We start from the raw sequence: 12,741 nt of genomic DNA on the forward strand, positions 1-12,741 counted from the left end.
CAGCACACAATTCCAGCCTCTCGGCCATAGTGATGTCTGTGGCCACAGGGAATGAAGCAGCAGTGGCAGTGGGGCCGGTGACCCTGTCCCTCCAGTGATGGAGGTGCTCATGACTCTTACCACCCTTCTTGTCCACAACAGTGGCACCCACAAATCCAACAATCCCAGACATGACAGAGGCACCCGCTACCCTGGCTCCTCCCTCACCTTCACCCTCCTCCCACGGCAGCAAAGCTTGCAACACAAAAGACCCCAGATGTGGCATTAGGGCTTGCCATCCTTGTGCCGCAGGCGGGGATGCCACTGACACTAGCAGCAGAAAGGTACCAATGACCCCAGAGGCACAAGCAGGGACAACAAGGGCACCAGGCAACACCTCTGAGAGAGGTGGTAGAGGGTGGAAAGTGCCAACTCTCAAATATAACCAGGGGTAGCTCAGGTAAGAGAAACCAAAAACTTGTACTGTAGCGCCACCTACTGGAAACCAATAGAAAGCCCTTTAATTCTAACCCGCTGAATAGAATGAAGTGGGAAAAAAGAAAAAAGAAAGAAAAAAGGCTTTACCTAAGAAGATGTTTGCTACTTCAAATGCACTGGCAGAAGAGCAACTCATCAAACACTGTGAAGAATCCCTATAACACAGTATCACAAAAATAAAATGGCAATTCTCTAGAAACTAAACTTAAAGTCAATCTAACGAGAATTCAAAATCACTATCATGAAGAACCTCAATGAGCTACAAGAAAACTCAAAAAGGCAGTTCAATGAGATTTGGAATAAAATTCATGAACAGGAGGAATACTTGACCAGAGATTTAAACTCTAAAAAAGAACTAAACAGAAATTATGGCGCTAAAGAATTCAATAAATGAGATAAAGAATGCGTTAAAAAGCATTTTAAAAAGAGCAGACCATATGGAAGAGAGAATTAGCAAACTTGAAGATAGAAATCTAGAAGTGATACAGGTAGGAGAGGAGAGAAAATTAAGATCTCAAAAAATGACAAAATTCTATAAGAACTATTGAACTCTTTTAGGAAGGGAAACTTTAGGAAAATGGATATCCCAGAAGAAAAAGGGGTGGGGGGAGAAGGGAGCAGAGAGTTTATTTAAAGAAATAATAGCCCTTCTTATTAGATTCATTGAAATTCTTTACCCGTGCCGTGAGGAAAAAGAACATGTTAATGTGAATTTCAGTGTGAATAAAGAAAAAAGGGGAAATTACACAGGAAGGAAAGTCTATGGAGGAGATAAATGATGGGTATCAAACTTTGGAGGTGGCCCAATGTGTCCACTAGAATTAGGCATCTGAGAACTGACATAGGAAGGGAGGAAAGGAAGGAGAGGTCACCAAAAGAAGCAAGGCGGGGGTGATATTTAAGTCAAGCACTGCCTTCTTTATATACTTAACTGGCTTGATTCTGCCAAGTACTACTTCTTTCACTAAGACCAAAATGTTCAAGACAAAAATGAAATAGCTAAACTCAATGCTGAACTATGTTCAAGTCAATTTTTCTTTAGAGTGTAAAAAGCACAAAAATATTAGTAAAGATGTGAACACTGGGCATAAAATGCAGCTGGGAATAAAGGTGATGAGCATCCTTTTTGGTGTGGCAATCTCACATGAGCTCTGTTTGTTCCCCTGCTCATACCTTAAAGATGATCTTTGTGTCCACGCTCCTTGCCAGTCTTTCAAGGAGCAATGTCTCTCTGTTTTAGGTTTTCCGGAGGTATATTCTGAGTTATACGAGATGAGACGAGAGATGACCAATGCTAAAATAATCTGCACATTCTCACGGTTTGCTGCTTTCCCTTTTCTCCTTTCCTCTCGGATTTCTTATTTTTCCCTTGAAAATCAACTATATTACATTCTAGAGTCCAACATATTTCACCTGTATTTCTCCTACCCCTTCCCAACCCCCTGGTTCTGTGCATGTATATTGAAGAGGCATTGCTGTGGCAACCTTCTGTGAGGAAGCTTTCGAGCTGCTCTATTACTATATATTAAAGAAGATTATACCAGAGGGAATCATTTTTAAAGTAGAAGAAATTTAACCTAATTTATATCTCAAAATTAAGAAGCACCAGGACTCAGAGTGTAAAAATATTCTGTAATTGAGTTCCTCATTTACAAATATTATTAGTGTTATTACTCTTTGTATTCATTTTTACCTTGGGTTCGGAAAACCATTTCCATTTTTCCCCATTTTACCCTAGAACATACTGCAAATTGGCATCTGGTACAGTTGTTCTTGAGTGTATTCCTCAGTGTGTGCTATAATAAGTGTCTCTCTCTTTAGTCTCTTTGGTTTACAATAAATATTAACTCGCAATTTTCCTTTTTCCTCTTCTGAAGTCCTCTCTATGAAACAAAACTACCATCTACAGAAGATGGATTGGCTCCTCTGTTGGATGAATCTGTCCTGTCCAAGAGCGTCATGAACTCAGCACGTTATGAAAAGCTATGATTTCTAAATGTGACTCTCAGGTGGGTATCAAGAGGTAAGGAATATTGGAAGTAAAGTCTAGCCTTCTGTTGTGTCCTTCTTTCCTCCCTTCCTACCTCAGTTCTCAGGTTTCTAATTCCAGTGGACACATCGGGCAACCTCCAAAATTCGATACCCATCATTTATCTCCTCCCTAGAATTTCCTTTCTATGTAATTTCCTCTTTTTCTTAATTCACACTGAAATTTACATTAACATGTCCCTTTTCCTCAGGGCCCTGGTAAATAATTTCAATCAATCTAATAAAAAGGGCTAATGTTCGCTAAGATACTATTGGCCTGTTTATGCTAAGCCCTTCATAAACATTATCTCATTCAACACTCACAACCACACTATGAAGTGGATACTATCATTTTTTGTTTTTAAGGTGAAGAATTTGAATGTTAAAAGCCTTCCATCCCTTGCATAACAACACACAAATAATATGTGCAAGAGCCGGATTGAACCTGGTTCCCTTGGTGTGTGAGCTCAAGCTTCACGCTCCGAACCATCTCACCTATTGCTCCCAGCTAACTAACCCTGGTGAGGACGTCTGTGACCTGTAATGCCCTGGAGTGTCTTTCTCTTCTTCTGAAAGCTATTTTCTTTTTTCAGAGGAATCTGTAATGCATCAGTAAAAGAACTGATCATGAAAGAGATTTAAGCTTGAGAAATGTTTGGCGCAATCTCTCAAATTCTACCAAAGTGACTGTCCTTTCCATTTTCACTAGCGTTGCTGTTTGAGCCTCTGCTCTGTTTCTGCCAGGGATAACCTCATATAGAAATGCGAGAATCTGTCTACCTCAGAGTCCAATACTCAGGTACGTAGGTGGCTGAGGCTTTTCTGGGTGACGCACTGCTCCCTCCACTGGACTGTGGGGCAAGGAGAAAAACACGTTCAAATCCGAAAGTTTGACATGGTACCTAATTTTTTGCGTGTGTAATTTTCTTTATTGACACGATACCTAATTTTATTTACATTTATTGAGAAGCTAGGAGAGACAAATAATATCACAAAAAACTCAGGGGCGTGATGGTCCAGCAAAGCTGAGAAATAATAAGGGATTCCAATGAAGCTTGTCCCTAGCTCAGCTGTGCCTTCTTGTGACTAGGTTTTATTTTTTATTTAGGAGGCGCAGCAAAGATGTGTTTTTCACACCAACAGGAGAAGCTTACAATTGTCATCGTGATCTGTTTTAAAAATAGAGCTGGCATCATTATCCTAAATTTCTATTTGAGAACTATAGTGTGTAGACTGCACATGCTTTATCCTTCTGGAAATATTTTACAATCTAGAAAAATATCAATATGGAAAAATATGCACGGAGAAGGTGAAGCAATTTTTTTTTTAATTTTACTTACTTACTTACTTATTTATTTATTTATTTATTTATTTATTTATTTATTTATGGCTGTGTTGGGTCTTCATTTCTGTGCGAGGGCTTTCTCTAGTTGTGGCAAGTGGGGGCCACTCTTCATCGCGGTGCACGGGCCTCTCACTATCGCGGCCTCTCTTGTTGCGGAGCACGGGCTCCAGACGCGCAGGCTCAGTAGTTGTGGCTCACGGGCCTAGTTGCTCCGCGGCATGTGGAATCTTCCCAGACCAGGGCTCGAACCCGTGTCCCCTGCATTGGCAGGCAGATTCTCAACCACTGCGCCACCAGGGAAGCCCAGGTGAAGCAATTTTAACAAAGACAATCTAAGTTTACTACATTCTAGACATGATTCTGAATTCCATGTAGTGCAAAAATATGGGCAGAGCAGTCTTTGAGTCATTCCAAACCTTAAAAATAAATCCAATAACATGGCAAGATTCATGGTTCATTAACCTTACTTATTTATTCATCCATTCATTCAATAGTCACTTATAAAGTTCTTACTATGTGATGGACTCAGAGTTAGATGCAAGGAAAATTTTTTTATTCTCCCCCAAAAAGCAAGTTCTGCGACTAAGGTTTGGCTTTAAGTTGTTTCTTTGGGAAGGGATCTCAGGAAGCACCTGGGTCAGGCAGGAACGAAGACAGAAGGGACAGCAGCCAATGAAGGGTGTATAATTAAGTCAGTTACTACTCTGGGTCGCTAGAATTTAATCCTGCTGGCAAACTCTGGAAGGCAGTGTAGAGCATGCGCCTAATATTTTTCCCACCTGTGGGGCAAGAGGGCTGGACTATTTATATACTAGCTTTCTTAAGTCATCATTTGAGGGCTGAAGCCAGGTCAGGGAAAGGGGTGATTAATTCTCTAGGACCTCCATATGAGGTGCATGCGAGCACAGCAGCCCTGCCCATGGAGAAAGCCCAGGCAAAGAGATGTAGGGGTTAGTGCATTAAAATAGTAAGGCCCAGGGGGACATGGGCAGGCCACCTATAAGTCTGCTACAGAACACCAAAGCTGTATGAAGTGCAGTGAATAGCTCACAGTAAGACATGGAGGTCAGGCATACATGGGGTTGATCTGGGTTAACCTTTGGACTGACCTGAGAAAAAGCCATGTCTTGTATCATTTGTGATTAGAGGCAAGAAGATAAAGTTGAGAAATAGATAAATTTGTCATTAGAAGTGGAAGCTGTTGATGAATTAAAGAATAAAGGCCTCATCTTCTGATTAAGTAGGGTGTAGATAATCCCCAAGGGTCGAAGGAGAGAGAGTTCAGTGAGAGATGTACAGGGAATTGGAAAAGGAGACAATCAAGGACATTATGCTTTAATCATACATAAGGTCAAAAGATAGAAGAGAACAGAAAAGCAATTTATAAGTATTTTCATCGCCAAACGTAAGTTTTGGAGTCTCTCAGACCACATGTGTGGAAGTAGGGAGATATTTAATGAAGAGAAAATCATGGATGCACTTTGTGCCTTTCCTAATGTCCTATCAGTTTTGTCTTATGCTCAGCTGATCTCTAAAGAATCTGATTTTACTATCAGTCAGCACTGAGAACACTGATATTACTAACCCACATCAAATCACCCAGTCTTAAAATCTCAACTTATGGAAGTAATATTCATGGGAAGTTGTTTAAGCAAAATGCTTTCCATTCTTTATCCACTTCTATAAATATTATTTAGACCGCTAGAAAAATGCATGTGTGGATCACATTTTCTTAGGGCTTCTTAGGATAACTTTCACTGAATTATGAATACTTATCGTATCTTAAGATCCTTAAAGATCTGAAATAGTCATAGAAAATTTGCTTCTATATTTGTCAAGAATTTGTCAATAATATTGCCCATTTTATCATCAAATGTCTGTTTTGAAGGCCCATCTGAAAATTTTTCTTACTTCAACTGAAGAAATGATATGTATCCTATAGTATGATGATAAAATGCTGTAACTTGTTTTACAAATATTACCCTGGCTAAAAGGAACTTGGAAACAAACATGAGGCCTGAATGATTTTTATTTTTTTGCATTTACCATATTGGCCATTTGCTGTATTATTCAGTTATGATTTTCTAACTCTATTTTTATTAACATTTTCATTGGGATTTTTGTGTATGTGACTGAAAGTCTCATTACAGAAAAGTAAGTATAAATAAATTTTAAAGTGAAAATAATTTTGGGAGCTATGTAATTTTTTAAAAAATCACAAAATATGATTATGCAAAGGGCATAGGACTATATATAGAGTAAAGCTACTAATCTTATTTATGTTAACCCCAGGCCATCAAAATCACTGCTCTGTCTTTGCCATCAAGTCTTTTTATGCTGATGTGATTTCAGTCTACAGGGAGTCTACACCATAAATATATCTGCATTAGAGCATCACAAAATAGCACATTTTCCACATCTACGCACCTAGAAAAGAGACCCAGATTTACTGAGATTCAATTTGTCACTTTAAGATTATTAATGTGTCACGGTTTCAGAAAAATCCCGTGAGGTAGAACCCATATTCATACAGGCTAAGTAAACTTGCTAGTAACAGAAGGGGTCAAGATTCAAACATAGGTCTGTTTGAATTTAGAATGTCTTTTCTACCAAAACACTTTATTTTGACTTATACCTTCCAACTATATAGATAATAATATGTAAAGAAGGAAATAGATGTATTGTGTTAATATCTATTCAATGCCTGGTGGCTATAAGAGTATGAAAAGCCTTGTTATGGCAGTTCTAGCACAGACCATTAATTGCATCACATCACTGACTAGTTTTGTCATATGACATTTTATTCTTGTGTGTTTCTAAAGAATAGTTTATACATTTCTACAGGGCTTTTTAAAAGCCATGTATTGGTGCATCATTAAACTTGTGCATGTCTATTTTTTATGGAAAAAGGTGATGGCTCCAATAGCAAGGCTGAGGCACCTGAGGACGAGGGTAACTGAACTGCCTCTGCTGGCAGAACTCAAGGCAGAAAGCTGCATGACAGTAAAACATACACAATGTTAATATTAAGTGGTCTCAGCAAATTAGCCATGTAAGAAATAGAGTCAATGCATCTCTCCTCTGAAACTTGGGTGTAAAATGATGCTAGCTTTTGGTCTTCTCTAATTTGCACATCTGATGTGAGTGAATCAGTACATTGTCATTTATGCTGAGATAACAAGTGCAGCCATTGACAGATTATCTCATCATAAAAACATGCTGGTGGCTAAAAGTAAGGGGTTTCTCCTTTCTATGTTCACTTGATTTCCTCCATCTTTTCACTGACAGTAATAGCAGTTTCACAGGTCATGGGTAGTGCAAAGAAACATCACTTAAAGTACTTGACTGTCACTGTTTAGGCAAAGATGCCTGAGGAGAATGCTACCTGCTATTACAGTCAAAACCTTGTTAACAAGGTGGATTTTTGCCAAGAGTGAGGCTGAAGTGAGAACTACATCTCAGGTAAGGGGTCACCCACCCTATTATAATTACCAATGGAGTTGTAAAAAATCAAGAAAAATGTCTGATATAGGCACTGTTCTCCAATCTGGTGCTCGAGTTTCTGCACCAGAATGTCCTAATGTTGTTTTTTTTTAATCTAACAAATCAGAATCTCCGGAAGTGACAACCAGAAATCTGCATTTATAACAAGGAAATCAAATATATTAATATTGAAGTTGACTACTATTTCCTCTAGTTATATATCAATATGCCTACTTCAGTTTGATGGGAAAAAATGACTTTTTCCTTATTATTTATCATCAAGTAAAATTGTCACAATGATAAGGATTGTGTATAATGAATGCTTCATTTTCATTTTAGGTAGTCAAAAATTTGAAAAATTCTGAAGTCCAGATCTCAGACCATAAGCTAATTCTCTTTTATTTTCATATTTAAGATACAAGAATTCAAGTAGTTCACATCAAAGTGATAATTACAGAATAATTTTTAAAATTATTACAAACGTTTTAGAAAACATAATGACTAAGACTCTACATTTTTCAAGCTAGGGCTAATATTTTAACAAATTAGCCTTGCCTCTCTTTATACCAAAGAGGGTTTTGGTCATTTTTGTGACTGGTTTATCAGAAGACTAACTAGAAAATTCTGCCAACTGATTAACATGGTTATGAATAAACCATATCCTTTAACTGTGGTTTACTGGATGGCCAATCCTGTCACTTGTTATTTGTAAAGCTCATATAAAAAGAAAACAGCCATATACTGAACAACCTAATTTTTTTAATGAGATTCAGAATAAATGTGTATGGCTAAAACTGAGTAAGATGGCTATAGGTAGAATAGGTAATAATCAGAGATTGGTAAATAACTAAGGGGGAAAAGTAAAACAAAGAAACAAATTTTTAAAAAGTTGGTGAGGTCTTGGTCTCTGGCAACCATCTTAAGAGAGAGATCATTTTATTATAAAATTGTTTTAACATCTATATCCCTTGAATGAGATTTGATTCAACAGTGCTACACAAGGATTTCAATATTGTTTTCTCACCTGAGAGCTATACATTATGGATTCATTGTTTAAAAGAACAAGACAAAATTAAATGAACAGATCCTGGTAGGATTTTTAGTCTTTCACTACCTACTGATCGATTTAAGTTCTTCATGTTCTTATGAAATAGCCTTTTAACAGTGTATTAGTACTAGAAGCCGAAAAGCACTAGTATAACATCAGCTTCAGAAATTGTATGATATTTACAACATATCACCTCTATCCCAGGCAGTTACAATGGAAATGTAACACAATGACTCAAATTTGGAAACTGATTTATTTAGCTTATATACATACCCATTGAATTTTCATCTATATTTGTTAAGCATCTAATAACGTGGAGTTTTATGTAGACACTCAATGAACTGAAGAAAGAAACAACTCTTTGATATACATCATTTATATGAATTAGTGAGAGTCTGCATTGGGAAGAATGATATTTAAGTCTGTTTTAATATTATATTTGCATAGTGCTTACAAATACTAATTCATGGAATCCTCATGATAGTTCTATGAGGTACACTTGACTATTGTCAGCTCCATTTTTGAGCTAAGCAAAATTATGGCATAGAAAAGTTAAGGACCTTGCCCAGGGTCACAAAGATGGTAAGTCAGCAAGTAGCAAGATTCAGACTCAGTCTAAAGCCCATGTTCTTAACGGTTGTCTCAGACTCTTACCTCTATTAAGAGGTAAGAATATAATCATATTTCTCAACCATTTTCTTGTTATGCTGTTTAGTCTATATCTATCTTTTAATCTGGAAAAATTATAGACCTTTTGGGACACCTTCCTACCTACTACAATGATGTTATGACACTTGCATAAACTGTCAAAAGAACTCTCCACTTTTTTAACGTTTCCAGAAATAAATTATAGTTTTTATTTGATAATTTATATTTTATCTTTTTCTATAAAGTATCTTCATTGGTGAGTATAGATAGTAATAGCTATACTTATAACACATTTATAGAAATCACAGTAGAATTGATAGCAGTCTAGAGCTAAACAATATACTGTGATGATTATTCTGAATAACTAATTTTGAAGATAAAGATCAGAGAAATTAAATGTTTTGTGTTTGTTTGTTTGCTATGCGATGGACATTAATTAATTTTTTCTGTGAGGATCCTTGCCTCCTTCCTCATAGCACCTAAATTTCCTGTTAAGGAATTACTTCTGCCCCATTTTGGTCATCTTGCAGGGAGTGAACAATTGACATTGTGGCTGTCAAAGGTGCCACATCCTCCCTTATGTTGGCCGACAACACCTGGGCTCCACGTATGTCACAATCCTGGTCTCCCTTCAAAGGCACTGAATCTTGAGCATCTGAGGCAAGAGTGGGAGAATATTTAGAGGTGATTTATCCCAGTGGGACAAGGGGGCAGTAGCTGCTTATGTCTTTTGTCTTATACCTGCAGCTGTCCCAGATTTGAAACAGTTTCTGTTTTTCTTGCTTTCTAGCCCTTTAGAACAGGTATTAGTTCCCGCCTATTCTTTTCAGTCCCCAAGCCTTACCCAGATCCTTGCAATAAATCAAATTTCACTTAATTAGCTAGAGTTGCTGCTTTCTGTTACTTACAACCATGAATCCTAACATATATATCTTGTCTATTCTTTTGTTCCAGGTCACCTAAATAGTAAATGGCCGAAAAACGACTTGAGTGAACCTGACTCTCCTTACTTGAATTCTCATACCCTTTTCAGTAAGTAATTCTGCTTCCCCAAGTATACATAGTACCTTCCACATCCTTCACGTTCAAATCTCGCTGTCTGGACTCTTGATATCCAAAATTCTAGAACCAAATAAAGTTACTGATATCTCTTTCTATCCAAATTGTTTATCTAAATGGTTGTTATTTAAAATAAAAAGACAAATTGATTTGGATAGAAAGGGATACATTATGAGCAATGAACCTGTTCTACAGCATTAACCAGATTGGGTAGCAAATGGACAGTTACCAAATACATTTTCTGTATGAGGAGCAAAAAATCTTATATTAAGACTCAGACTGCAATTGTAGAATTAAAGACTGAAAAATGGAGTGGAAATATAGAGCAATATCCTTTCAAGTAGATTTCCTTTCTTTGAGATGTAATCAATATTCCCTAATAAACATTGTATGCAGCTGCCCCTGTCCTAAACTCTCCTGGGAAATTTTCTGATTCATTATAGAAAACTGCCTAAAATATCTGTACCCTCTGATAAGACTCTCCTGAACTATAATTACAAATTGTGCTTTAGAAGTTGTTTTCAGGAAAGAAGAACATTAAAATTTTATTTCCTACATATTAAGATAAAATAATATAACCTAAAGGAGATATCTATTATATTAACAATCAGAGATTGTTTTGACCTGAAAGGGATTGTAGTGACCATCTAGCTCAAAATTCCATATTTATAAATGTGGAAACAGAGGGTCAGGAGGATAAAGTGACTTGTATAAGATGACAGAGGTTCAGGGCAGGCTTAAACATTCGCTATATTAAGATCAAGCATGTGTCCCCAGACCTAGTTCTTTTCTTAGGTCTGGTTGTATAAATGCTGGTGATAAAGTCTGATTTATATGATACATCTTATGTGGGAAATGTCTGTGACTCTAGGTATCCGATCAACCTTGAGAAATGACAGCACTGTTAGTGTAATAACTTTTGAAGATAACCATTGCTAATTTGATGATTACAAGTTGCCATTAAATGAATTAAAAAATTATTGTGTTTTATTTTCTAGAAAAAAAAAATAGATGAGAAAGGTTGTTAGTGATCTTTTCTGACTCCTGAGCTAGTGTTTGTCCTATCACACTCTACCTATGATTGACAAAGAAATGAAACTTTTATTTTGTTCTTGGTCATTGTAATGTTTCCTTCTCAAACTACATTTGTTAAATTTTACACTTTATAATTCACAATCATATTTTTATTAGGCTCGCTACACTGTTTGTTATTAAATCATCCTGTTTTCAGATGCTTAGGGCTTTGGAATATCCTATTCCACTGGATAACAAGGCCAAAATACAAAGAAGTACTGTGGGCTAATGGAGTCATGGAGCAAAATAACCTGATGTAAGAAGCAATGCAGAAGCAAAGTAAAATAGAAAAGTACTCCAAGCAAAAAACAACTTATCAGGCTTAAGCCTAAAAGAGAATAACGCGGGTTTCTATTTGACAGTGAGAGGCACTGCTTAATGGAAAACATTAAAAAGGAAATGGTTTACGGTACTTCACTTGAGTCTTTACACATAAGAGATGTCACTTGTGTTCAGACAAGTGGAGAAACCCAAGAAGTGGGGAGAAGAGCAGAAAGTCATTCTGAAATAGGGAAGAATAAAATGCCTGGATGAACATTTTATACCTGCAGGAGCTATATTTTAATAATTTAAATCATTTTTCAAGACCCTATTAAGTTAAAATATTTTTGGCATTCAGAGAGAAAGACAGATATGAAATCTGGAAAAACTGAAGGAGGAAAAAAGATTAAAGAAATGGAAGCTCTTTAACTCCCCTCTTCTATCATCAAAACCTTTCAAATAAAGTTTTCTTGTTGTTTTAAATACTCAGGACATTGAAGACCCACTTTCTGTATGTAGATTGTAAAGCCATACATTTATTACACCAGTGTGAGATTCATCAGAATTTCCTTATGCCTCTACATATATACAGAGCTGGTGATCTCTAGTTGTTTTAATGCTATGTTTCTGTATAAAGAGTTGACATTTGGCATAATCATTATAATATTTATTTTCTGACTGATGTCACTATACCATAGCTGCTCATCAATTATAGAAATTAAAGAGATTTTTTCTTAGGTAGCTGGACATCAAACATTAATAGCTTGTAAAATAGTTACTCCTTGGCTTCCCAGAGATTTTTGACACCATCACCTGTCAGAGTTTCCACTCTTTGCCTCTGTTGAAAACTGAAACTGAAACTACTGCTTCCTGGAGCACCATTCATCATGGTCCTGGGCTCTCAGATTGTACCTTTTGCCCCAGGTCCCAAGAAGAATTCCTTACTGGCAGATGAGGCAGCACCTCACAATGACAGCACCCTCTTAAACATATTGTTTCACCTGGTCCTTAAAGAGAAGGAGGTAGGAATGTTTGATTTTGAGATGTGGTATAACCAGTGCATGGTCAAATATCAAATGCCAAGTAGGCAGCAGACTAGAAGATTCTGTTCCAATGAGTGTCCTCTTCGGAATAATCTTTAGAATCTCCATACCTTTGTCAAAATACACTTCTGTTGCTTGAGAGATGCCTCTAAAAAAAAGCTACTAGTTCCAGTGGATACAAGGATAAAGTTTAGTTTCTTAGATTAATCAGAAATGGTTCAGAAGATATGACAGGTACACTTTGATGAAAGAGAAGCTTGAAAAATAAATCTACT

At 36.8% G+C, this 12,741-nt stretch overlaps 1 non-coding gene across 1 annotated transcript; it reads left to right on the forward strand.

Annotated features, from left to right (window-relative positions):
- The first annotated feature begins 10,778 nt into the window (after positions 1–10,778).
- LOC137765518 (small nucleolar RNA SNORA72) lies at positions 10,779–10,912 on the forward strand. The gene has a single exon (XR_011074172.1). It is a non-coding gene; the product is annotated as a small nucleolar RNA SNORA72 (small nucleolar RNA).
- The last annotated feature ends 1,829 nt before the right edge of the window (positions 10,913–12,741 follow it).

Source organism: Eschrichtius robustus, chromosome 5, assembly GCF_028021215.1.
Source record: "Eschrichtius robustus isolate mEscRob2 chromosome 5, mEscRob2.pri, whole genome shotgun sequence".
Classification (NCBI taxonomy): domain Eukaryota; kingdom Metazoa; phylum Chordata; class Mammalia; order Artiodactyla; family Eschrichtiidae; genus Eschrichtius; species Eschrichtius robustus.